General features: G+C 50.8%; 1 protein-coding gene across 1 annotated transcript in view; it reads right to left on the minus strand.

Moving 5' to 3' along the window:
• KIAA1671 overlaps positions 1-24,374 on the minus strand; it is a 127,358-nt gene that overhangs the window by 87,580 nt on the left and 15,404 nt on the right. The gene's annotated exons all lie outside the window — the stretch shown is intronic.

Consider the following 24,374-nt stretch of genomic DNA (forward strand, 5'->3'; position numbering starts at 1 on the left):
CCTCTCACCCTGGGCAGGGGAGCGGGCTAAATGGCTGTTTCCCAAGTTCCTTCCAGATCAAAGGGTGGGGGGAAGGCGCCAACGTCCACCAGGACCTTCCCGACCCAGCTCATCACAGGCCAGCTCCTAGGGTAAACAGTGATCCTCTCTGCTGGACGGACCAGGAAATCAGCTCAGAGACGCCAAGTGACAGGCCTGAAGTCACTCAGGACGTAAGAAGCAAAGTCGGGATTCGAACCCAGTCGCACTCCACACTCACACTGCACGATCCCAACACAAGCCCCAGTGACAGCTCCCTCGAGTTCCTTCACTCCTGCCACCACCTGTTTTCCCATTTCAGAGCCTGCCCGCCAGGCCTCAGGCATCCCAGGGGATCCTTGGCAGGACCCTGTGCTCAGCACCAAGCACAGAGAGGGTAAGTGACCAGCCCCAGCTCACACAGAGTCCCTGAGGTCACAGAGTTGCTGAATGGCCACAGAACCCAAGCCTCAGGGCCCACCCCCAGCAGACCGTCCCTTATGTTCCCCTCCCCCACCTTTCCCGATGCCTGAGGAAAAGCCATCCTGATTTTCACTGACCTACGGTCACTTGCCTTTGGGTTTTTTCTCTTCAATGCCTGCTTTACGCTGGCTGCCTTCACAGTCTCAGTAAGAGTAACAGCTAACGGTGAGGGCACACCCGGACTGAGGCCTCGAGGTAAGCCAACGCTTCCCGTGTTTCATAAATCACATCTTCCTCACACCCTGTGAGGTGGGTATGGCGCCCATCAGACCTCATTTTGTGGCTCGGGCAGAGCCCCTTGTTCATCCAGCTGTGTATGACCTGCTCTCTCAACGCAGGAGCCTTCCTTTCTCATTAATCCTCCAACAACCCCAAGGGGCAGGTATTATCGGTGTCTCCATGACAGAGATAAAGGGAAAGGGCCCAGAGAGGTCATCTCGCTTGCCCACATCACACAGCCGAAATTGGACCTCAACCCATTCAACTCTGCCTTTTAAAAAATTATGTTTCACCCCCTTCTGGTCTTAAAAAGTGCCAGACAAGTCACTGTTCTTGATTCCTCCCACACCTGCCCCACCTACACACCCGTGTTCCCCAGCCTGCCCCCACCTAGACAGACTAACAGCAGGAGGCATTTTAGTTCAATGGAAGCTTCCCGCTTCCCTCCCCAGGGCCCGCACTGCTGCTCCCGGCTCTGACTCACCCAGCAGCCTGCAGGAAAGAAAGGCAGACAGATTTTGATATTTTTTTCTTCCTTACACGCTTGATGGTGCTAACAGATTCCTTCTCCCCAAACCCGAGAACACTGTCTAGACATGTCAGACGCAGAAAAGAGGGACAGATACGGAGAATCGGGGAATCTGAGAAAGGCAGAATTCTCTCTGCAGTGGCACCGGGGGTCCTGCCCAAAATCAGGACTGTTCCCCTTTAGAGCCAGCCCCCGTGACCTCTGGAAACCCTGCTCAGGGACACAGACGTAGCCCGAACATGAGACACAGGGCAATAAGAGGACTCAAAGGACAGAGAACATTCCCCGGCAGAACTCAGAGGCGCCCTCCACCCCCGGCCACTCCAGCCCCACTCACCCGAGCTGGCAGGCCCTGGCTGGGGATGTGTGACTGCCAGAGAAAGCCACGGGTGTCACATCTCATCGAGAACAGGGCTGTCCCCACACTCCCATGGCAGAAGCCAGCGGGGGAGGGAAGGCTCACCCCTGCAGACTGAGTTTCAGCAGGTCTGGGAAGAAACGGACGACAGCCTCGATTCCGGAGTCCCAGCGATATGGGCACAGACGGTGCCAAAGCTCGGAGCTCCAACTGTGTCCGCCGGCATCTCCTCCAGCCTGTCAAACTCACGCTCCTTTCGGCTTTTCAACACTGCAGCCTAATACATACATGCGCGTAAGGAGTGCTGAGTCCACAGTAGGTGCTCGATAAAAATCTCCCCCAACCCTCTGATGCATGTTTACTGAGCACCTACTATGTGCACAGAAATGAACAAGAAATATCCCCTGCTTTGGGGGAACCTAGCACATACACAAACAATTACAACACTGGGCAATAAACATCAGTTTATAAAGGGGTACATGGGAACACAGGACTAGGATTAACTGCCTAGAACTGAGAATGGTGGTCCCAGAAGGCTCCCTCAGCTTAGAGGAGGTGACTCCTGAACACGCGAGGTGCTGACTGAGTGGGAGCTGCTTCTCCTGGTTCTCCTGCTCAGAAGTGTTTGTGCATTGCATCTCTCAAATGCCTCCTCAGGGCCTTTGCACGTGCTGTGCCTGCTCTCTGAGATACCCCTCTCGCTCAGAAACAGGCCCACCTCTGAGATCACAGCTCAGACATCCCTGCCCCCTCCTACCTAGTACAATCTCCCTCTTACATGTCCACGGAGCCCCACAGATACTCCGCAGGCCTCATCATAGCTACAGTTACATTTCACAGTGCATGATACTTCCGTTCACATCAGTACCATTCCAGGGTAAGCCCCCAGGGGGCACCCTGAATCCCCAGCAGTCAGCACAGGGGCCTGGCATATAATAGCACCAGCTGCATAATTACTGAGTGAATGAAGAAATGAAGAAAGATTTCCCTGGCCCTGCTCCCTACCCTTCTAAGGTTCTGAATATGTGTAGATGTCATGAATTTCATGACACTAAACATTCTAAGACATATGATGAGTTTCTCTGGCTCTGGAACCAAAGAGCTGTGGAGAGTTCGCTGGAAGCTCAGCCTCACCAAGAGGAGCCTCCAGTCTCACCGGACCCCAGGAAGGAGACCCACTGTCTGACACCTGCTGCGACCCCATTAACTGCACACTGTCACACCAGCTCATCTGCCCTGCCGGAATGTGGAATGAACGCTTCTCTGCGTGGCTTTTCCTCGGAAGGGAGTCACCAGGAGCAACCTCTGCCGACCTAGTGGATCAATGGTGCACAAATGTCCACCCCACTTTGGGGTCAAGGAACCCATCTCAGTATTGCAAGGAAGGAAAAAGAGAGTCAACCTGTCTGGGTAGCTCAGTTGGGTCCTGACACACTGAGGTTGCGGGTTCAATCCCTGGTCGGCACACATACAAAAAGCAACTAATGAATGCATATATAAGTGGAACAGCAAATCGATTTCTGTCTCTCAAACCAATCAATAAAAAAATTTTTAGAAAACAGAAAAAGGGAAAGACAAGAAAAAGCCTCTTGGTGCACACCCCTCTTAACCAGAGCAGTGTCTCTGTTATCTGGAATCTGCTTAACATTTTGGGGTTTCCTCTCAGGTTTCCATTTAAAATGCCTGGCAAGTTCCTGGTCTATAAATATGGTTGCATGAATGAACCCATGAATTAATTAATAAATCAACGAGCAAAGGGGGAAAAAGGTTTTCAACCGCCAGAGTGAACGGCTAAATAATATTTTGAAGTCTTTCCCAAACCTAGAGAAGCCCATGATTCTCAGGCTTTCACTTAACCCGTGATAAAATACAAAGAAACTTAGTGAAATACGCGCTTTAAAACCCTACTTTATATGCATCGCATATGTTCTGCTTAATTTAGTCTCTTCTAAAACATTCTGGAAGCCCACTTGCACAGTGGCCACATGCTATGCATTCCTGGAATGGCCTTGCCTGCTTTTTAAAATGTTATCAGTGCTACGGCCAAAGCCAGGTACACAGGAGCTCCCTGAAGAAAGATGGAACGCTGAGTATGAGCCATCTCTTTTTTAAAAAAAAAAAAAAAAATTTTTTTAATTGATTTTTGAGAGGGAGAGGGAGAGAAACATCCGTGTGAGAGTGAAACATGGAACAGCTGCCTCCAGCACGCCCCCTACTGGGGATCAAGCCTGCAACCCGGGCATGTGCCCTGACCGGGTACTGAACTGGCAACCCTTTGGTGCACGGATAACAACTAACCAACTGAGCCACACCGGCCAGGGCGAGCCATCTCTCTTTTAATCCTCATGGAGGTCACCCTGGGGGAGAGGCGGGGAGCAAGGCTGACCTGGGATGCCAGGAGGCTGCACTAGACCAGGAGACACAGGATGTCAGTCAGACCTCAAGCACCTGGAAGCAGGGGGTGGCGATGGGTATGTCTCTGCTTTTGCTAAACCTGCCAAGTCCACAGGCTTGATTTCCCTGAATTGATTTGCAAAATTAAAATTCCACTTCCTGTAATTTTATGCAGAGAAAAATAATTTTTCCTGGGAATTGAGTCACCACGACCAATAGTTGCTGAAATCAGATAGGCATCATTCAAGAGCATTAATTTTTTTCATCCATCCTTCTGACCTTCCTTCCACACCCCGGGCCCTGGGCTGGGTGGGGGCTGGGGGCTGGGGGCTGGGGGTGCAGCCACGGAGCTCAAAGTCTCCCGGGAGATCCCAGAGAACCACACGGGGAGGAGGCCAGGGGAGCGCGTCCATTCAAAATCAAACAGTTTGGCAGCTTTTTGCTGGGATTCGGAGGCGTTCATTCACTCCAACAGCTGTTGCCGGTTCTTCACTATGACACCCTCAAATGCGCTCCGGGAGCTCACCAGCCACTCACTCGGCCACCCCTGGGTGCCGTGTCCTGGGAATGCCACCATCTGGCGAGGGGCACGGGCCAGTCCCGACACCCTCCAGCACCTTCCGGAGTGTGACCTGGGCTCCCAGGTCTGCATCTGTGGGGGGCACTGTGCAAGGGCCACGTGCATGCCCGTGTCCTCCCAGAGGAGCCGGGACGCAGAAAATGAGGCTGGTTTGTTCACCCGCAGACTCCAGATGGAAGGGGCCCAGTGTCTCCTGTCGCCGGAACGCAGGCATCCTCTCTCCTCCGTCCCCAAGGCTGTGTCCTTAGCTCATTCATTCACTCACTCATTCCAATACGCAATTGCTGGGGACCCACTATGCCAGGTGCTGGGGACAAGACGTCCAGAAAGTCCTGTTCCCGTGGAGCTGACAGTCAAGAGGAGAGGAATGTACAATGGTCATAAATAAGCAAGAGGTACAGAATGTTAGATAAATGACAATAAAGGAGAGAGTGGCCAGGGAAATCATCACTGAGAAGGGACATTTACAACCCGCCTCCTCACTGACATTCCTCCGATCTATTCTCCCAGGAGCCAGAGTGATTCTCTGATATGCAAGCACCACATCACCCACCCCCCTGCAGAGCCCATCAGTGTCCCCATCAACCGCTGGAGAAAGATTGACACCTCCCCATCCGTCTGTCTGTCTGTCTGTCTGTCTCTCACATGCACTCACATACTTACTTCAGAACCCCAGGCAGGCCACAGGACACAGTGTGCCTTTCTTCACCTTCGAGTCTCTACACTGCCATTTCCTACTACCTACCTGGCTGATGTCTATCCATCCCTCAATTCTCAGTTCCAAGCGCCACCTCCTCCAGGAAGCCCTCCCTGATGCCCCAGGGCGGGTTCAGTTGTCTCCTGAGAGCCTGGTATCTAACTCCCAGTGCTTCCCCCTAGCCCAACACTGATCTTACACCTGACAACTGCCTCTGTTTCCTCCACTAGACTAGGAGCTCCTGCCCAGGAGAGACCTGGGTCCAGTTCACAGCTGTATTCCCAGGGGGCTGACCATCATACCGGACATAAAATCAGTGTGCAAAAAATATTTGAAGGGAGAGTATCCCTGAGAGAAGAAAATAATAACATCCAAGGCAGGCGTGGGTGTGGAGAAACTGATATGCTCATCTGCTCCCAGGGCCAATGTAAGTCATAAAAGCAATTTGGCAATATTCACTTTCAACTAATATTTTTTGAAACGCCACCAAGAGTCAGGCACCGTACCAAGGGACTCTGTGCACTCTCTGCTTTCTCCCGCTTAATACCCTCAAAAACCTCGTGCTTTTCAAATTATTACCTTACTACAGATGAGGAAAACGCAGTTCTGAAAATGAGCCAGCTTGCACGCCAGTGCAGAGCAGAGCGAGGGGTCAACGCTCCTGACTACAAATCACCTGCTTTCCCCCAATATACCCCACCCCCAAACCATGCATTAATTTTTGATTTACTAATCCCGCTTCTAAAAACTTATCCTATGGAAGGAATCAAGGAAGAGAAAGCCAGGTACACAAAGATGTCCACTGCAGCGTTCTCTACCCAAGTGCAGCAAGGACACAGCCTGGATTTGGGGTGATAACCTTACTTGTAAACACCCGGGACTCCTGAAACATCACGTTGCCTGGCAACGTTGGCAGGCAGACAGACCTCCAGTTCCCAGGCCGTCCAGAACGTCACAGGGGACACGAAATCCCATCACAAAACATTGGCCCGAGAGAAAGAGCTGCATGGTTTTAGTCCAGGTGACCATACGCTTGGTTTCCCTGGGACGGGCCCCTTTCACTCTTAAGACTGTCCAAATTTGGCCAATGAATTATTCCACCATGCTACTATTTTTTTTATTGTGGTAGAAATCCCATTAACATAAAATTCATCATTTCAACCATTTCAAAGCATTTAGTAAAAACCACAATTTTGTGCAGTCATCACCACCATCTAGTTCCAAAACATTTCAACACCCTGAAGGAAATCCTGTACCCATGAAGCAGTCACTCCCCCGTTCCCTAACCCCACCCCCACCCCAGCCTCTGGCAACCACGAATCTGCTTTTTGTCTCCAGGGATTTGCCATTCTGGATATTTAATAAAAATGCATTCACACAATATGTCTCTCACCCTAGGTTTGGTCTCAATTCCTCCACTAACTTGCAATGAAAGCCTGGATAAGTCCCTCCCTTGCTCTGGGCCTCAGTTTCCCGACTGGTGAAACAAGAGGTTGAACCAAGGGGTCACTAAATTCCCTGCGGTTTTAAAGATTCTGCGATTCTGATCTGGCTCAACCCCAGACTCATCGGGCCTTGTGTCACCCACGGCTCTCTGCGTCCCCACGGAGCCCAGCTTTCTGGATTCTGAGGTGCGTGTTCTAAATCTCCTGGTCCCCCATGATCCATTCTAAACAACTGGTGCTCAATAAAGGTTTATGGAGGGACCACATAAAATTCTTACTGAGCGTGCCCGATTTCTGTAAGAACTGCCTTAATTAGCATAGTCTTGGCTTCTGTGTCAATTTGGAGCTGAAACAAATTCAGGTTCAGCTCATGGGACATTCTGGACTCTGGAATCCCGAGGAGCAGTTTGAGGGGCCTTTCCCCCAACTTTCCCTGGACCACCAGGTGTAGGTAGGACACACTCACGCCCACAAAGGGTTCTGTGGGTTTAATATTAAAAGGGTTTGGGGAAGTCTGGCTTCAACAGTGGTAACAGTGTCCTTCCAGCAAGAGGCTGCAGAGCCTTTGATGTGCTGATTTGCATTTTAGATTCTGCAAAGCATCGTCCAAACGGCTTCCACCCCTCCCCCTGCCAGGTCTGCAGGAAGAAGGTTACAACTGATCTTTCCGCCTCTACTTAAACATCCGCCTTTTCAATTTTCCTGGGCCTGTTCCTTCCTGCTATTTGCCATTGGTGCTATTTCTGAACTGGCTGAAGCACTCCCCGAAGCCATTCATCAAGCTGTGGTGTGTTTGTTTGTTTTTACCGAGATCAGGGAGGGGAAACTAGTCAGCTGGCCACATCCACCCACTGCCTGTTTTTGTAAATAAAGTTTTATTGGAGCAGAGTCCATCTATTTACATATATGATTTATGGCTTCTTGCAAGGTACAAAGACAGAGTTGAGTAGTTGCCACAGACGCTGTTTAGCCCAGAAAGCCTATGATATTTATTTACTAGTGAGCGTGTTAAGGAAGGAGTTTGGAGACACCTGCTCTAGACTGTGGAAAACTCAGTCCCCCGAGAAACTGGACTCGGGCAAGGATGTGACAGTCCCCTCTTTAAAACATCCAAAGCTCTAACAGTGCTCTGGCTGTGGCCACCCCTCCACTAGATCTCTTCAGGTGCTGCACGTGAAAACTACAGAAAATTCAAAGATACAGATGAGCAAAAATGTTCTTCACAAGCCAACATCTGGCATTCTGATGTACATCATGGTGTGCATTTCCACTGTAAATGGGAATTTTTTATACTCTGTTCCAGGGAGCGCTCGTCATGAGATAATCCATCTCCCACTCCTCGATCCTTAGGTTGTCTCCAATCATTAACCATTAAATCCTGCAATGGACACCCACATGCAATGACTTTCCCGGGAAACATTTTGCCTAGAAGTGGGCTGGCTGGTTCAAAGGGTATACACCCTTTTTTTAGAGCTTTTGATGGATGCAGAATGGACTTCAGGCCTAAGGAAAACACCTCCCCTGCTGACTTAATTCAAAGCTTGGAGGTCAAGGTTCTCAACCTCTCCCTCAGGGCAGACCCAATAAAGATGTCTAATGAGCCATAAACCAGGGCCCCTGGCTGGCCCGGGCCCTCACTGGGAACTTGAGGGGTTCTTGTTTATGGCAGAATCATCACAAACTTGACTGCTGGGTTTGCAGGGGCAGGGAGAACAGCTCTGCAGACAGCCCAGAGGCCAAGTCGGGCCTGGCCTTGGACGAGCGGGCAGGAAGGAAGCCCGGCCCGGAACTCATGTTCACAGCAGAGGAAACTCAACTTCAAAGCTCAATTCAACACAGCACAATGCTGGACTCAGAAAAAGGGGAGCACAACACACTCCCTCTTTAGGGAGGCTGAGGAGTGCATATTGCATTTCAGAAAGAAAAATGCATCCACTCCAAGTACAAATAGGTTGCTGAAGGAATCTGCCCAAGAGCTGCCTATGCGGAAAGCTCAAACTCAGGGAAGGTCTGGTCATGATGCTCCCCGGCTCCCGCTGTCTGTTGCCTTGGACAAGGTCAAGATCGCCCCCAAACCAAGTAACCTGGTCTACGCTGCAGGCCTTGCCTACACTCCCAGATTCCTGAAGGGTCCCATGACTCGAGTGTCTTTTTGACTTATTGCTTCTCCATGGAGAGCCCTTTATCCACAGTACAATTTCTACTTAGAGCACTTTTAAGGGACACCTCTTCCAGGAAGCCTATCCTGATTTCTCGGACAAAGGGACTTCCAACCTTCCTTGACAATTTACCTGATTATAATGCCTTGTACAGAGATAAACCTGAGGTTCTCCCCCTTGCAAGATTTATAGGCCCCCTCCCCAGCCAACCCAGGGCACAGACCCCATCATTCAGAGTTCCCCTTCCTAGAATCTACTTAATGCCTGGCACATGGAAGGCAGAAAGGACAGTGCTGGGTTCCCCAGAGGCAGGAGGCAGCCCCTCTGGGACACAAGGTGGTTTTAGGTAACACTTAGGATCTTTGATGTCCAGGGACAGCATTAGGCTTCTGTGAATGACATTCTGTGAAAGCGGTTTCCTTCCTGATTCCCCTGGGAGCCTTCCCATGAAGTCCCTGAGATGGTCTCGGCTTGGTACCACTTCAACACCTACATCTCCATTACCTGCTAGCCTCCCAATTTAACAATGCGCAAAGAATCCCAAGCTCAGGCCATCGGCTGTAGCAGTAGGTTTTAAAACATAATTTTAGTTTCATTGCATTTAAATTTTTACTTTGTTTTTATTTTTTTGTTAATCTTCGCCCGAGGATATTTTTTCCCATTGATTTTTAAAGAATGGAAGGGAGGAGAGAGGGGAGAGAGAGAGAGAAACATCGATGTGAGAGAGACACATCAATTGGTTGCCTCCGGCATGTGCCCCGACTGGGGCCAGGGATGGAGCCTGCAACTGAGATAGGAGCCCAGGAATCGAACCCAAGACCCTTCGGTGCACGGGCCAACGCTCTAACCACTGAACCACAACAGCCAGGGCAGGATCCAAATTCTTTAAGACCTAAAGGAATAGCTCTCTGGTGAAGGAATTTGGGAGAGACAGTGATTCAGGAGAGGCCACCCTTACCTACACTCAAATTGTACCCATTTCACAGCTGGGGAGAGGGGAAGGAAAGGCAACTGGCTAAGTGGAAACTGCCTGCAAGGCTGCCTAAGATCCAATACCGGCAGCCTGTTATCTATACAAATCTTGGAGGAAAATAGGGGTGAAGTGCAAAGAATGTAAACACCTAACAGCACCCCCCAAACCAGGGTGCAAGAAAAACCTCGAGGATGATGGAAACTGAACCCATGTCCCATAGACTGTGAAGGTCCATCCCCGCCGCTGCACAGTACCCTCCCCGCTCCCACCAGCCAACCTCGTTTGCAGGCTGTCCTTGGCAATCAACCTGCAGGGACAGCTGACATGTCCTCTCCTGGTGTTCCCAGGAGGATAACTGTGCCTCCCTCACCCTCCAGGCAACCAGTTCCTCCTGGACCAGCTCCTAGCACCCCATAAATCTGTCAGGGCCTGGTGCTGCCAGCCTCGGGGCACAACAGACGGGCCCCACTCCTGGCACGGAACCCAGGCCTCGCCTGAAGATACATACCCTGCCCCACTACCAGAAGGAGACCCCAGGGAGCCGTTCCAAGTTTATTCAGTTGCTTTGCGGGGCCCTGGGAAAGCCTGGTATTAATAATTACCATCATCAAATCACTAATTGAGCACCAATTTTGTGCCAAATGGCACATTAAATGGAGGTGGGTCGTAGGATTAGACCCACTTGATGGATGCAGATAAAGCCTGGTGAGGTTTACAATTTGCCCAAGGAGTGGAGCCTAGACTTGAACTCATGCGGCCACACTCTCCATCCCATCCTATTAATTCCAGCAGCATCGACCATTGCTGTGTCATTCGTTGCTACCCATGGCCTGGGCACTGTGCCGAGGGCTCTACATTTAATTAAGTAAATTACATCAATTTAATTTAATTCATTGAAGGGATTAGTTTCTTTTAAATACATTTAAAAATTAATTTATTTTACTCTGTTCAACGAATGACCTTCTGGGGTTGATAATATTATTATTCCATTTTAGAGGTAGGTAAACTGAGGTTTCAAAAGTCAAAGAGATTTGCTGAGGTCAAGGGCTTAGAAAGTTAGCAGACGGGGGATTCCGCTCAAGCTGTCTCCTGAGTCGGGGGGCTTTGCCATTTTGTCATCACCCCCACTGCCTGGCACAGGGCTGGGTGCTCAAGCATCTCTGCCTGTGCCCGGTGGTTGCCAATAGTAACCAGGAGCAGCCCCCCTCCCTCAAGTCACGGTGCCAAGCATGCCCGCCCCAGGTGTTGGGGAAAAGACTCCAAGTGGTTTTCTTCCTGGATCATTAAACTAGGGCACCTCTGTGACAAATGCTGACTCCAGAAATGGGACCATCCTGCCTGGTTTTCAGGGCAGGACACTGGGAAGGAGGAGATCCCGAGAGGGTCTGTGTCGGAGAAAAGAATGTTTCCTAATGCAGAGGCTGAGGCGAGCCAGTCAGGATCACAACTAGACCTCGGGGTCCCGACTCATGATGCCATGTTTTATATATAACATTCAGTGTATTACTAGATGCACCGTAGTAGTTATAGGTATTATTAAATATTTCTTATGTTTGTATGTATTGTATATTTTATATAATCTATATGACATAATGCTTGCTATTAAATACTTACTGATCATATGTACTTATTTATATGATATAAATATAGCATATATTTATTTATGTGAAATGAAGATTGCTTCTGCCCAAGACTTCCATAAATACAGGTTCTCCCAGCTACAGGAATCCCAAGTGAGCTGCCAACATGACCACACAGCAGGCGTCATCGGAAAACTATCAGCCACTCTCTGTGCCCAGCTCCAGAAAGGCCTGACCAGCCTGGCAAGTTGGGCCAGTCCTGGGACTCGCGGGTCAGCACTTTTTAAAACAGAAAGTGCCCTAAAGAATGCTGAGAGATCATGACCCGTATCCAAACCTATTCAACCTGCCTCTCATATCTCCCCCCAGACCCCCGCTCCCCTCATCCTTTCCCTGGGGCCAGTCTCTCTCTCCCGGGCCAGACCACCCTGCTGCTCTCGTGCCTGGAGGACCCCCGCAGCCTCCTTCCTGATTCCCTCCAAATGGAGCGGGCACGGCTTGTCCAAAGGCCAACTGGAACATTTCATCCCCTACACAAGAACCTTTCAGTGAGGCCAAACAATAAAACTTCTAAAAGAAAACATGGGATAAATTAAAGAAAGTGAAGCCAAAACTTCTGTTCATCAGCAGATACAATTAAGCAATGAAAAGGCAGGACATGGGCTGAGATAACAGTTACATATAAATTATACAACGCCTAGTGTACATGGATATTATATTTATAAACATAATTTATAACATTATATAAAGTAGCGTATTTTATATATACACACATGTGCACACACATAGTTCACAAAGGACTCGATCCCGAATACATGAAGAACTCTAAACCAATAAGAAAAAGACAACCTGGTTTATTGTGGAGGTTTTTTGGTGTGCTTTTTAAGGACAAAAGACTTGAACGGGCACTTTACACACACAAAATAAAATCTCCAAATGATCAATAAGCACATGAAAAGCTGCCCAACTTCACTGGTCATTAGGAAAACACAAATTAAAGTCACAATGAGATACTACCCCACATTTGCCACAGCGGCTAAAATGAGAGACTGATATTAGCAAGTGCTGTCAGGGACATGGAGATGGAGCTGGTGTGAAATTGGCACAAACACTTTGAAAGCTGTTGGGCAGAACCTTCTACAGTGGACCTGTAGCTATGAGTATTTCCCGACAGAAATGAGTACGTGTACACGAGTGTTCATCACAGCCTCACTCACAATAGCCGAAACCTGGGAAGCACCCAGCTGTCCATCAGCGGTGAGCTGGGTAAATGTGGCATATTCACACGGTGGAATATTAAGACAGCAATGAAAAAAAAACAAACTACTGCAACACACACAAACATAGCCAAGCATCACAGACATTACGCTGAGCAAACCAAGGAGGGCCCCAAAGGGCATGTATGTAAAATTTCACTTACAGGAAGTCCAGGAGATAGGCAAAGCTACTCTGTGGTGATATAGGCCAGATCAATTTGGGGATTACTGACAGGAGGGGTACAAGGAAGCTTTCTGGGGGCCTAGAAATGTTCTGTATGTTGATCTGGGTGGTGGTTCCATGCCGTGTACATACGTAAACATGGATAAAGTTTACACTTAAGGTTTGCGTACCTTATTATGTCAGTTATATCTAAGAAAACAAAACCTAAAATTTCCAGTGGCCTCCGGGTGCTTATGAAATAAAGCAACACCCCTCACCACGACCCTGCATATTCCATTCCTGCCCACCCCCAGGACCTCTTCTCTTGCCAAATCCTCCGCCCTGCCCCCTTTCCCCTGGCTCCACTCACCCTGGAGATCTCAGTTTTGCTTCAACATGAGGGAGTCAGGATCTGTACAATTCCACCCTCAGACGGGAAAGAGACCTACAGGAAACTGCCAGTCACCTTCCCTTTTCCCTGGGTGATGTCAGTACCCACCCGTGCTAGTGCAGCAACAGCGCCCTGATGAGATGCCTCTTCTTCCAGGAAGTCTTCCTAGAATCCCTGCCCCACCCTAGGTAGGCTCTGGTTCCCACAACTCTCAGCTTCTTTGTGACATTGGCCTCACTGTTTGAAGCCTGTTTACCTGTCTGCCTTGTGCTGTGAGGGCTGAGACCCTCTCTGTCCTATTCCCTGCCTTCTCACCAGAGCCTGGCACACAGCAGGTACACAGTAAACATTCACTGAAACACATGAATGTTTGAATGAGAAAATGAGTCATTTAAAGGAGGCTAAAAATGGGATGGTGCCAACAGATGCCACTCCCTTGGTATACAGAAGGTGAAATTTCCATCCAGAGAGGGCAAGTGACTTGCCTAAGGTCACACAGTCAATTAGGCATAAATGCAGCAGACCCCCCAGTCCAGACCCCTTGTCCTGGAGCTGCACCCTTCCCCCAGCTGCTGTGAGGCCTGTCTGCTAACAGTTCACAGGTTCACCCTTTTCCAGGGCAGCTGTCCTCCAATAGGCCGGCCCAGATCCCCATCCCTCTCTGTAAACCCCCCCAAACTATGGCATCCATTGCCATGATGCCATCGGCAGGATTTACTCTGAGGCTCCTGAGCCCCTCCTCCTCCCCCCATCAGATCAGGCTGAAGCTAAACTCAGCGAGATCACATCTCCTCCCCGCCCCCCACTCCTGGGAGCGCGCCCCAGTCGACTGCCTCCATTGAACACCCATCTCAAGCTCCACTCCTGGGGGACCCTGCCTAAGGCAGAATCCAAGGCCCTCGCCCACCTGCCTGGACACCAGGTGGATGCACTGCCTCTGGAATGAAAGTCTAAAATAAATGACAATATGCTCCTGAAACGAACACAAAATGATACTGAATGTAAACTGTAATTGAAAATAAAATTTAAAAATAAATAAAGCAACTTGGTGAACACACAAAAAAAAGATAATTTCCATTAAAAAAATAAAGTGAATAACAATGATAGTGATGAACTTGGGGTGTGCCAGAAGCCCATCCCGAAGGGGAGGTGAGGTCCATAAAGTGTGTGTGGGTGTTGGGGGAGAACCGACCCAGCTTCAAGTCATTTTACTTTTATCTCTAAAAGACACGCGGAAGGATCCATTGAAACATCTTTGAGTTCAGCCACCAGCACAGAAGCTCTAAAATGTCCCTCTGAGTCCAGAGAGAGGACCCTCCACAGAGACATCCTGCCCCACCATTGGCTCTCAGAGTCGCCACCTGAGCAGACAAGGGTCAGGTCCCCATGAGTCACTGTGAGCCCCTCCCCTGAAGCCAACTTACCCGGCCAGGTCCCAGAAAACACTATACAATCTCCTAAATTCACATAAACACCGTCTGCTCTCAGGTCTCCAGACCTTAATTTTGCCCGGCATAATCACCAGTTATTAAGAGCTCAGAGGACACAGTGTTTGGGGAGAGCATGCAGGACTGGCAGCCAGGACCCCCCGGTCCCTTGCCCTCTCTGTGCCCCTCTGTATGACTGTGCAGAGCATGGGCTTCCAGAGTCAACCAGCGGGGCATCCAATCCCATCTAGACCTCTACCAGCTGTGTGACTTTGGGCAAGTCACTCCACCTCTCTGAGCCGTGGCTCCCTCCTCTGCAAGGGTATACAGGCATGTGCTTTTGTGAGGATTAACGATTACATATGTGAGGTGCCTGGCACAATGCCTGTGGTCGCCATGTGCATCGATTGCTGTCCTCACTGACAGTATTATTATTAATAATTTAGACTGGGATGAGGTGGGACCCTGTGGAATTGGACTGCTGGTCAGCATCTGCCCAAGTGCAGGAAAAAGGAGTGAAATAGAAGGCGGGACAGGCGACGTCTGGCATCCCAAAGAACACGTGTATACAGCAGGCACTCAGTATACAGGAGCTCTGCTTATAATAAAATTCCTCTTCAGAGAGGGAACCCAAGAGGACGACCCCTCTGGTCTCAGAGATCCTTCTATATCCAGTGCTGCAATTTCATGCAAACGGCCCCAGATCTTGGACAAGAGCAGGAACAGGTCGCCTCTCCCTGGTCACAGCCTCTGACCCCTGGTTCACCTGAGCCACAGTCGCCCTCTGCCTGTGGGAGGCCGCAGAGCTCACCGCCTGCCAGCCACCGGGGAAGAGCCTGCCCAGCCACAGCGGATGCTGGCGGAGGCCCACCCAAACCCTCCTGGCACAGGTGACGCCTTTCTCCTATCGGTGGGACAATTTGGAGGTATGTTCCACAGTCCCCCCAGGCTCCGCCCCCAGAGGAACCTGCTCATCAGCACCCCCCAATGGTGTACCATCACCCAAATAAACCGACTGCCCTGGCACCCTTGGCTCAGCCTCTGCCTCTGGGAGAGCCCAGCCTAAGACACCCCCCTTTCCTAGAACTACTGACTCATAAGAGATGGACTGGATCAGAACACCTGTTCTCCCCTAGGGTGTCCTGACACAACCATGAGACATACCCCGTTGTGAAATGGGTCCACAACACGCTGACTACCAAGTCAATGTGAGGTTCCAACATTTGTGCTGGCTGCAATTTTCAAGTTGCCCTTTTACCAAGTTATTCAAAAGATTTAGTGACCCTCTATGTGTCTGACCCTGTGTTTTGTGATGGGGAGATACTGATAACCTCAAAAGTCTGGGTCCCTATTTACATAGAGCTCAGTCGGGGAGTGGAAAAGACAGGGGATGGGTAAGGCAGCCAGGATAAGACGGTAGCCTGTGACAAGGCAGGTGAAGGGAACTGGTCTGTGATGTGAGTCACAGTTGAGCCCTGTGTATTGGGTGATCACAGAAGGCTTCCTGGAGGAGGTGACATTTCAACTGCATGACCTAAAGGATCAGAGGGAGCCAGCCAAGGGGAGACCATGAGGTCTAGAGTTTAAAAAAAAAAAAAAAAAAAAGAGCTCAGAGGATTGATGGAGTGGAAATTTCTGTTAGCCTGGCTGGAATGGGGCGCAGGAAAGTGGTGGCTGAGTCTGGAGAAGGGGTGCTGAGCAGATCTCACAGGGCTCTGAGGCCACCTGTGAGAGTGCACCGGGGGCTCTCCCAGAACCACCTTCTTCTCCCTGTCTCCCTTGCGTTCTGATCCACTTTTCTGAGTGGGAGAGGGTGGAGTTACCACCCGCCTGCCAGGAGCCTCACCGAGTCCCCCAGTCCCAGGGGAGGGCGTCTCACATGTCAGCATCCTCCATCCGGTGTGTCCAGGTGAGAATTGCTGGCTTCCAGGCAGGTGGAGGGAGAGAAGGAGGGAGGTGCTTGGAGATCAGCACCTGGCCAGTGGGCGTCTGGGTTGGAAGAGAGCTTTGGGTAGCGGTTCATCACACTTAGACTCGAATTCCTCTCCTGCCTTTACGAGCTTAGGAAGTTTATCTTCCTCAGCCTCCGTATGCTCACCTGTCAAGTGGGTTAATAATCGTTTCTATTTCCAAAAGCAGCTGAGAGATTTGCTAAGAGCATATGGTACATGGAAAAGCGCCTGGCACTGGTTATTAATTGATTCCATTTTACTGGTCTCCTGCTATGCACCGGGCACTGTACTGGGAGCCAGGGTGCAGCTGTGAAAAAGACAGGGCCAGCGCTGGGTGTGGCAGGGGAGACATACGATGCTACCTCAAGTCAGCAATCCCAAACCCAAGGTTTTACGAGCATTCGGTAGGTGTGTTCCCTCAGGCTGAGACCCTGTCCCTGACAAAAGGCCAGAGCCTACAGCTGTAACATAAACCCTGCAGATTAAGACTTTGGTGTCTTAGAGACCCAAGCATGGCATCCTTAGAGAATTCAGCTCTTTAGGGGGCGACTCAGCTCTAGCAGGGTCCAAGCCCCGCCCCTACCCTCACCCCCACTGGCAACATCTCTAAACCTGAGCAGCCTCTCCGGAGATTAGCTGCAGGCCCGGTCACTTATGCCAAGGGCGGCATCCGCCAGCCCAGGTATGAATCATGTCCTGCTGCTCTGTAGAGTACGGGGAGGGGACCACCAGACCCACGTCCGAAAACGCTGATGTGATGTGGCCGCGCCAAGAAGGGGACAGGCGGAGAACGGGGCAAGCCCAGGTCCTGACCTCCCCCACCGGTGGAAACAACCCCAAACGCAAAGCTTCAACTCATGTCGCCAGCTCGAAAATAAACTCTGGGCAGAGATGATCTCCCTGATGCTTCAGTGACCCTGTCACGCCAGGTATTATTATTGTTTCCAGGCGAGAAGGGAGGAAACTGAGGCTTAAGGAGATTAGCTGCCTTGGCCAAGGTCACTCATCTTGTCAAAGTCCAGAGGCCAACAGGCTGAACCACTGCTGGGCTGGCAGGAATGACGAGAGGGGACAATCTGAAAAACACAAGAGGCGAGTCCCCAAAGCAGACCTGAGTGACAGGTGCTGCCCGCTGGTCCTGCTGCAAGGCGGTACGGTGGAGCGGACAAGGGGAGGCTGCGGCCCTGGCTGTGACTTCAGCTGTGTTTCCTGAGCTTCAGTTTCCCCAGCTGGGCAAAAAGGGCCTAGCACAGTGCCTGGCACACCCACCAACCCCAGGCCTGTCCCACTGATGATGAGGAAAGACCAGGCATCCAGGCTACCGCTGGAGTCCAGGGCCAGCACTCGTGAATCTGTCCACCCTCAAGGCTGGGGACCATCGGGCCCGTGACTCCTCCCTTCGAGGAAGGGCAAGGCCAGGGTGCAGGCTGGCATCTGCTGTGTCATGCCTGTTGACACCCAGAGGCGGCCTGTTCACACTGGGGCTGGGTTAGAGGTGAAATATTCTACAGCCCAAACCCAGTATCTCAATCCAGGGCTGCAGCTGGTATATGCAAATGGCTGGCACATGTGTGTGTGCAACGGAGGCTTGTACACATATGCTCAGGTCCAGGGAACACGTTTCCAGGTGCTTGGGTGGATAGGAGATGTGCGTGTAGATGTGGGGGTGCTGGTGGTGGGCGTGGGATGCCTGGGGACAAGCACAGGGACACTGGCGAACGGCATAAACAGTTAACATGGAGAGAGTCAGGATCTGTAAGAATTCCACCCTCAGATGGGAAAGAGACCTGCTGGGACCTGCCAACGACCTTCTCTTTTTCCTGAGTGATGTCAGTACCCGCGTGTGCTGATGCAGCAACAGTGTCCTGCTTAGATGCCTCTTCCTCCAGGAAGTCTTCCCAGACTCCCCACCTCCACTTCAGCAGGCAGGCTGGTGGCAGTGAAAGGCGGTCATGTAACTGTGAGGGACAGGCAGTGGGTGGGAGGATTTGGGGCTGTGGGGGGCTTGTCAGCAGGTGTGCAGCTGTGGATCTGAGCAGTTATGTGCAGAGAGGCATGTGTGTGTGTGTGTGTGTGTGTGCGCGCGCGCTGGGGCAGGACTGCAGTTAAAAGCTTGGACTCTGGAACCACCCTGTCTGGGTTTACATCCTGCCTCAGCCACTTAAAGTCTGTGATTCTCTCCGAGCCTCAGTTTTCTCATAGGGACAATAACAGCTTCTCTCAGGGGCTGGCTGTGAGGATTAAATAAGTAAATGCATGAGAGGCACCAGCGCAGTGCCGGGCATATAGTAACTGTTCAGTAAGGAGTAGCTCTCATTAGTACCATGGTGACAGAGACATCTGTGGGTCGCCATGGTAACTGCATCATTATGGGGGTCCATACCTGTGCGGCACAGCAGTGGAGGAACTGGATGGGATGCTGTGTGTCTGTAGGGGTCATCTGTCATTTCCTTATGTTTTGGGAACTACAATAAAAATTTATTTCCCACCCCAGCATAAAATGTATTCACTCTCCATTCAACCAGTTAGAGCACAGAGGAAACCGAGGCCCCATATTCACAACACAAGAATGAACGGCTATGAGGCATGAAATTTAACAGTCCCCTGACACCCTCCAGACACCTCAAAATAGACCCTAGGTTACAGCAATGAATGGCAGTTAGGTGACACCCCTGTCCTCAGGGAGCTCACAGTCTAGACTAAGGACAGATGGGGCAGAACTCAGAGAGAGACCCAAGAAAGGTTTCAAAACAAACTGTGATGAGAGTAAAGGGGGCACATCAAGAAGGTACCACAGAGAGAGAGAGGCAGTAGAACAGCCTGTGCAAATGTCCTGGGGCAGGAGACCCGCAGGAGAACTGAAAGTGCACAGCATCCCAGGGGCCGAGGACACCAGGCAGCAAGGCTGGAGAGATGGGCCCAGAAATGTGAAACAATGCAAATGTCTAATGACTGGGGATTGGGTACCCAGACTGCGGGATTCTACTCTGGCAATTTTATACTCTTGTCCCAAATGAAGTTTACAAACACTGGGGATGGGAAACAGTTAATGGCATGATGTTAAGCGAAAAGAGGAAACTGCAAAGCTGCCTACATCTGGGGCTTTGTAGGTAAATTTTGTACAAAATCCCCGCCAACATTTCACCGTGCTTGTCCAGCGGTGCTGGGCTTCGGGTTGGTATTTCTTCTTCCCGCATTCGGGCATTTATAATGTTCGATCAAGAATTTTTATTTTATTTTTTTAGCTTAACAAAGAGCAAAGCTCCGTGCCATCTTCTGTCCAGATCCCCACACCCTAATGAGGTTTCTGGAGCTGTATTTTTAAGAAGACAGGCTTTTTTTTGTTCAAATCTCAAATAAACAAAAGCCCATTTGGCAGAGGTCCCAGGTGGGGGGGGATGTTCACCCTACGCGCCCTCCCGGTACTGACACTGTAGCTAAGACAACAGCAAGTGTTTTCTCGGGGGGCCATGGGGAGGGGGCTCTGGAGCTCTTGCTAAGCCTCAGGAACTCATCCCAAATAGTTTCTTCCCCACCCAGAGACCCTCCCTTTCCTGTGGCTCAGGGTCAGCCCTCCTCCTACACTCTTACTCTGAGCCAGCGCATTCCCCCCAGAGCCCTGACCAGCCCTGAATTCCTGGGGCTTGGAAGCCCAGAATCTTCGATCTTAAAAACCATGCGGTCCAAACTCCCTAGTTACACCAGCGAGAAAACTGGGCCCTGAGAGGGGATGTGAGTTGCCCAGGGACGTCCAGGAAGCAGGGGCAAGGTCCACACTTGAACCTGGACCTCCTCACCAGGACCATTCACTCAACAAATGTGCATTAATTAAGCAACTACTATGTGCACTGCCCTAAGCATTGGGGACACAGCCACAAAGCACACTGATGGGGTCTCTGCTCTGGAAGGCAGAGCTTTCAGCAAATGAAAGGACAAGGCCGTTTCTGAGCCAACCAGGTCTATGAAGGCAACAGCGCAGTGTCCACAAACAAAGTGTGATGGGAGCACAGCCACGCCCACTCGGTTCCCTAGTCTCTGGCTGCCTGTGTGGTGAAAGGAGGTCACCAGTCGTGATGGGGTCACATGGTCAGAAAATCCAAAAATATTTACTATGGGGCCCTTTATGGCTGACCCTACCCTACCCTACCCTACCCTACCCTACCCTAGGGCACAGGACCTTGTCCGTCACTTCCATGGGTGAGTCCCGCCAAGGTAGGCGCTTGAACAACAACGGCGGTAGGTGATTAACTCAGGGACCCGCACCCAGCAGGGGCTGAGCATCACCTGGGCTTGCGATGGGTGAATGAATGAGTGACTATCCAAACCTCAAAGGGAAGCCACAGGCATCACCCCTTAGGGTCCCTCCAGGGTCCTCCACAGAGTAAGGGTCTGGCATCCCCTGGGCAGGCGTCTCTCCAACAGCACCAGCCTGCCCTTGACGTTCAGTCTGTGAGCCCAGAACTCTAAAGAGAGGACGTGATTCATTCCACAGGGCCTTTCACCAGGAGAGGAAGGAAACCAGCCCCAGATCCGGAGACAAATTTAACTCCTCTCCTCCATGCAAGCACCTCCGCCCCAAACGCATGTGCATGCACACACACACACACACACACACACACACACACACACAACATCTCTCTACTTCGCTGGGTACAGGGTCCAGCCCCGCAGCCGGGCGGCGGGGGGCATTGGCAGTTACTGGCTCAGCTTTGTCCAGAAGCAGCACCCACAACTCTCTCAAAACACAGCAAATCCTCAGAAAGGCAGGATTTCAGCAAACTCCTCCCTCCCCCTCTCCCTCTTTCCCTTTCTCTCCCCCCTCTCCGCACTGAGACAAAGAGGGAACTAAAGAAACAAGAGCCTGAGCAGGAAATAAGGACCTCGCGCCACGCTGGGAACCTCAGATCCAGCTAATAAGCTGGTCTCTTAGGAGGGTATTAGCGTCTACAATACCTGGGAGACTCACCTAATTTAGGTTTAATTCCCTGGGGTGGGGAGGAGGCCTTCCTCAGTGTAGTGGGCAATTAATTCCCCACTTGCCAGGTTGCTGAAGCTCCCTTGTGCCTGTCCCGTAATAACACAGCAGGGGCAGGTGCAAAATCAATGCTCCCTGTTCAGCTATATTTGAAGATGGACCTTAAAGGCCCAAGGACCTTCACCTCCAGGTGCATCAAGTGTTCACAAGACAGAAGACACTAGTAAGGGCCCCGAGTGCTCTTTATCGTAGCTGTGTGATCCTGGAAAAACTGCTTAACCTCTCTGGGCCTCCATTTCCTCAGGGGATATCAGTACTGCCCGACCCACCTGCCAGAGCCATGAAGATTAAAACACTCCAGGGAAGTAAATGTGTTTGGGGGTAAACCTCTTAAGAGCACATGCACTGTTAGTCACTGCCATGCCTCCTTCCAGTCTATAGTTAAAATGACCTTTTGGCAAAAGGGACTCTGATCACATTGTGCTCCTGCTTAAATCCCCCAGAGGTGCTTAGAATTAAATCCATCCCCTCCCCCTGGCTCTGTGCCCCAGGCCCCATCCTCTCTGCCCTCAGCCCCCACTGCTTACCTTGCTTAGCCTGCTCGGGTCACACTAGTCTCTGCTGCACTCCCACCAGAGAGCCTTTGCAAATGCTGTTCCCTCTGCTTGGAATGAGCATCCCCCTTCACACCCCCCACCACACACACACACACACACACACTTTAGGTCTCCGCTTTAACGGCCTTCCTCAGGGTAGTGGGTTGTATAATGTCCCCCTAAAAGTCACATCCACCTGGACTCTTGGAATGTGACCTTATTTGGTCTTTGCAGATGTAATTAATTAGGTCTCGGTGAGGTCATACTGGATCAGGGTGGGCCCTAATCCAATGACTGGTGTCCTTACAAGAAAAGGAGAAGACACAGATACACAGATTCAAGCCAAGAAACCCCGAGGACTGCCAGGTGCAACCAGAAGCTGGAAGAAAGACAGGAAGGGCTCTCCCCTGCAACCTTCAAGGGTACGTGGCCTGCAGACACCTCGATTGTGGACTTCTAGCCTCCAGACAGCGAGAGAATAAACTGTTTTGTGCCACCCAGATTCTGGTTACTTGTTACAGCACACTCAGAAAAGCCGGGCCCACCCGTCAGCTAAAGTGCGTCCTCTGTCCTCTGGGCTTCCTGCAAAGCCCCCTGCCCCTCTTCCCCCCCTGAAATGTCCACAGCCCCTCCAGGCACAAATGACCAGAGAGAAGGGGTCCCCCGCTATGGGCTCCCTGCAGCAACCAGCTTAGAGCCCGCTCACAGCAGGCATCCAATAGAAGTTTCCAAATGAATTAATTTGACAGATGCGCCAAAGGAAGCTCAGAGGGGTTGAGAGACTCCTGGAAGGTCACACAGCCAGGAGAGGCAGGTTCCAGCCTCCAGACCACTGGCTTCCACAGGGGTGATCTGGGGAGCCAAGATGCTGACCCTGCCCGTGCCCTCTGGACTCTACGCCAGACCAAGAGCCTGACCTTGGCACAGACCCATTTCAGCTCAATGAACCCAGAGATAAAGTCTCCCCATCCTCTGAGATCCCGGGGCCGCTGTGGGACGAGGGATGCCCTGGACTGGGGTTACCCTGACACCCGCAGGGCCGATCCAGCCATGGCTGTGCAAGAGGGAGGACCCTGCCCACGGACCCACTGTCCCTGTCACACCCCTCCCCCGGCTCCTCCCTCACACCCTCGTTGCCTAACTCTGCGTTTATGAAGCATTTATGGAGGCACACAGTCCAAGGGCTGGGCATTAATCGCACTGACTCATGAGAGACAAGCGACTCCAGGCAGGAGAAATAGTCTCCACTGGGTGCCAGCCTGCCCTTAACACCTCTGCAAGGCTCGCTAATCACCCCTTTTTAACAAAGTGGGAGCGAGGCCTCGGGCTCAAAACCATAGGGAATGGCAGCATTTATTTGGTTGGAACCTGATGACAAGGTTGGGTTTCCCTGGTTTGTATTTTTCAAGGAAATTTCTACTTATGGCCAGAGATGCTGGTTTTTCAGTTTATAGTAATGATACATAGATTTATATTAAAATATTAGGTGAGTCTACAGACCTGGCAAAAATCAGAAAGATGTGTGAATGACAAAGCTTGGGGAGCTCTGCACTCATTCACTCACTCACTCACTACTCTAGCTAAGAGGCAGTCATACACCACGTCCCTCGGGTAGTTCTGTGATAAGTTCCTCAGTTTTTGCCAGAATTGAGTAATACGTTATATGGCCTAATATGTTATATGGCCAGGCCTCTTGGTCCAGGTGCCCCTCAGAATAACCTGGGGAGATTTCTTTTTTTAAGGGCTTTTTATGTTTATTTTTTATGTGAGTGAGAAACGTGGATCGGTCGCCTCCTATATACACCCAGACCAGGGACTGAACCCCCAACCTGGGTAAGTGCCCTGACAAGGAATCAAACTGGAGACCTTTCAGTGCACAGGATGGCATTCGACCAACTGAGCCACACTGGCCGTGGCTCAGTTTTGCAAGATGAAAAAACTTCTGGAGATGGACGGTGGTGATGGTAGCCCAACAATGTGAATGGACTTAGTGACACTTTTACACTTAAAAATAGTTAAGAAGATAAATGCATATTATGATCACATTTTAAAAATAAATAATTTTTTTAAAAAAATAGGGCTTGGACCCAGCTGCCTGGGTTCAAATCCCAATTCTCCCATGTGCTAGCTAGGTGGCCTTAGGCAAGTTACTCTGCTTCTCTGCACCTCAGTTTCCTCA

The sequence above is a fragment of the Miniopterus schreibersii genome (genome assembly GCF_964146895.1).
Source record: "Miniopterus schreibersii genome assembly, chromosome: 20".
In the NCBI taxonomy this organism is placed as follows: domain Eukaryota; kingdom Metazoa; phylum Chordata; class Mammalia; order Chiroptera; family Miniopteridae; genus Miniopterus; species Miniopterus schreibersii.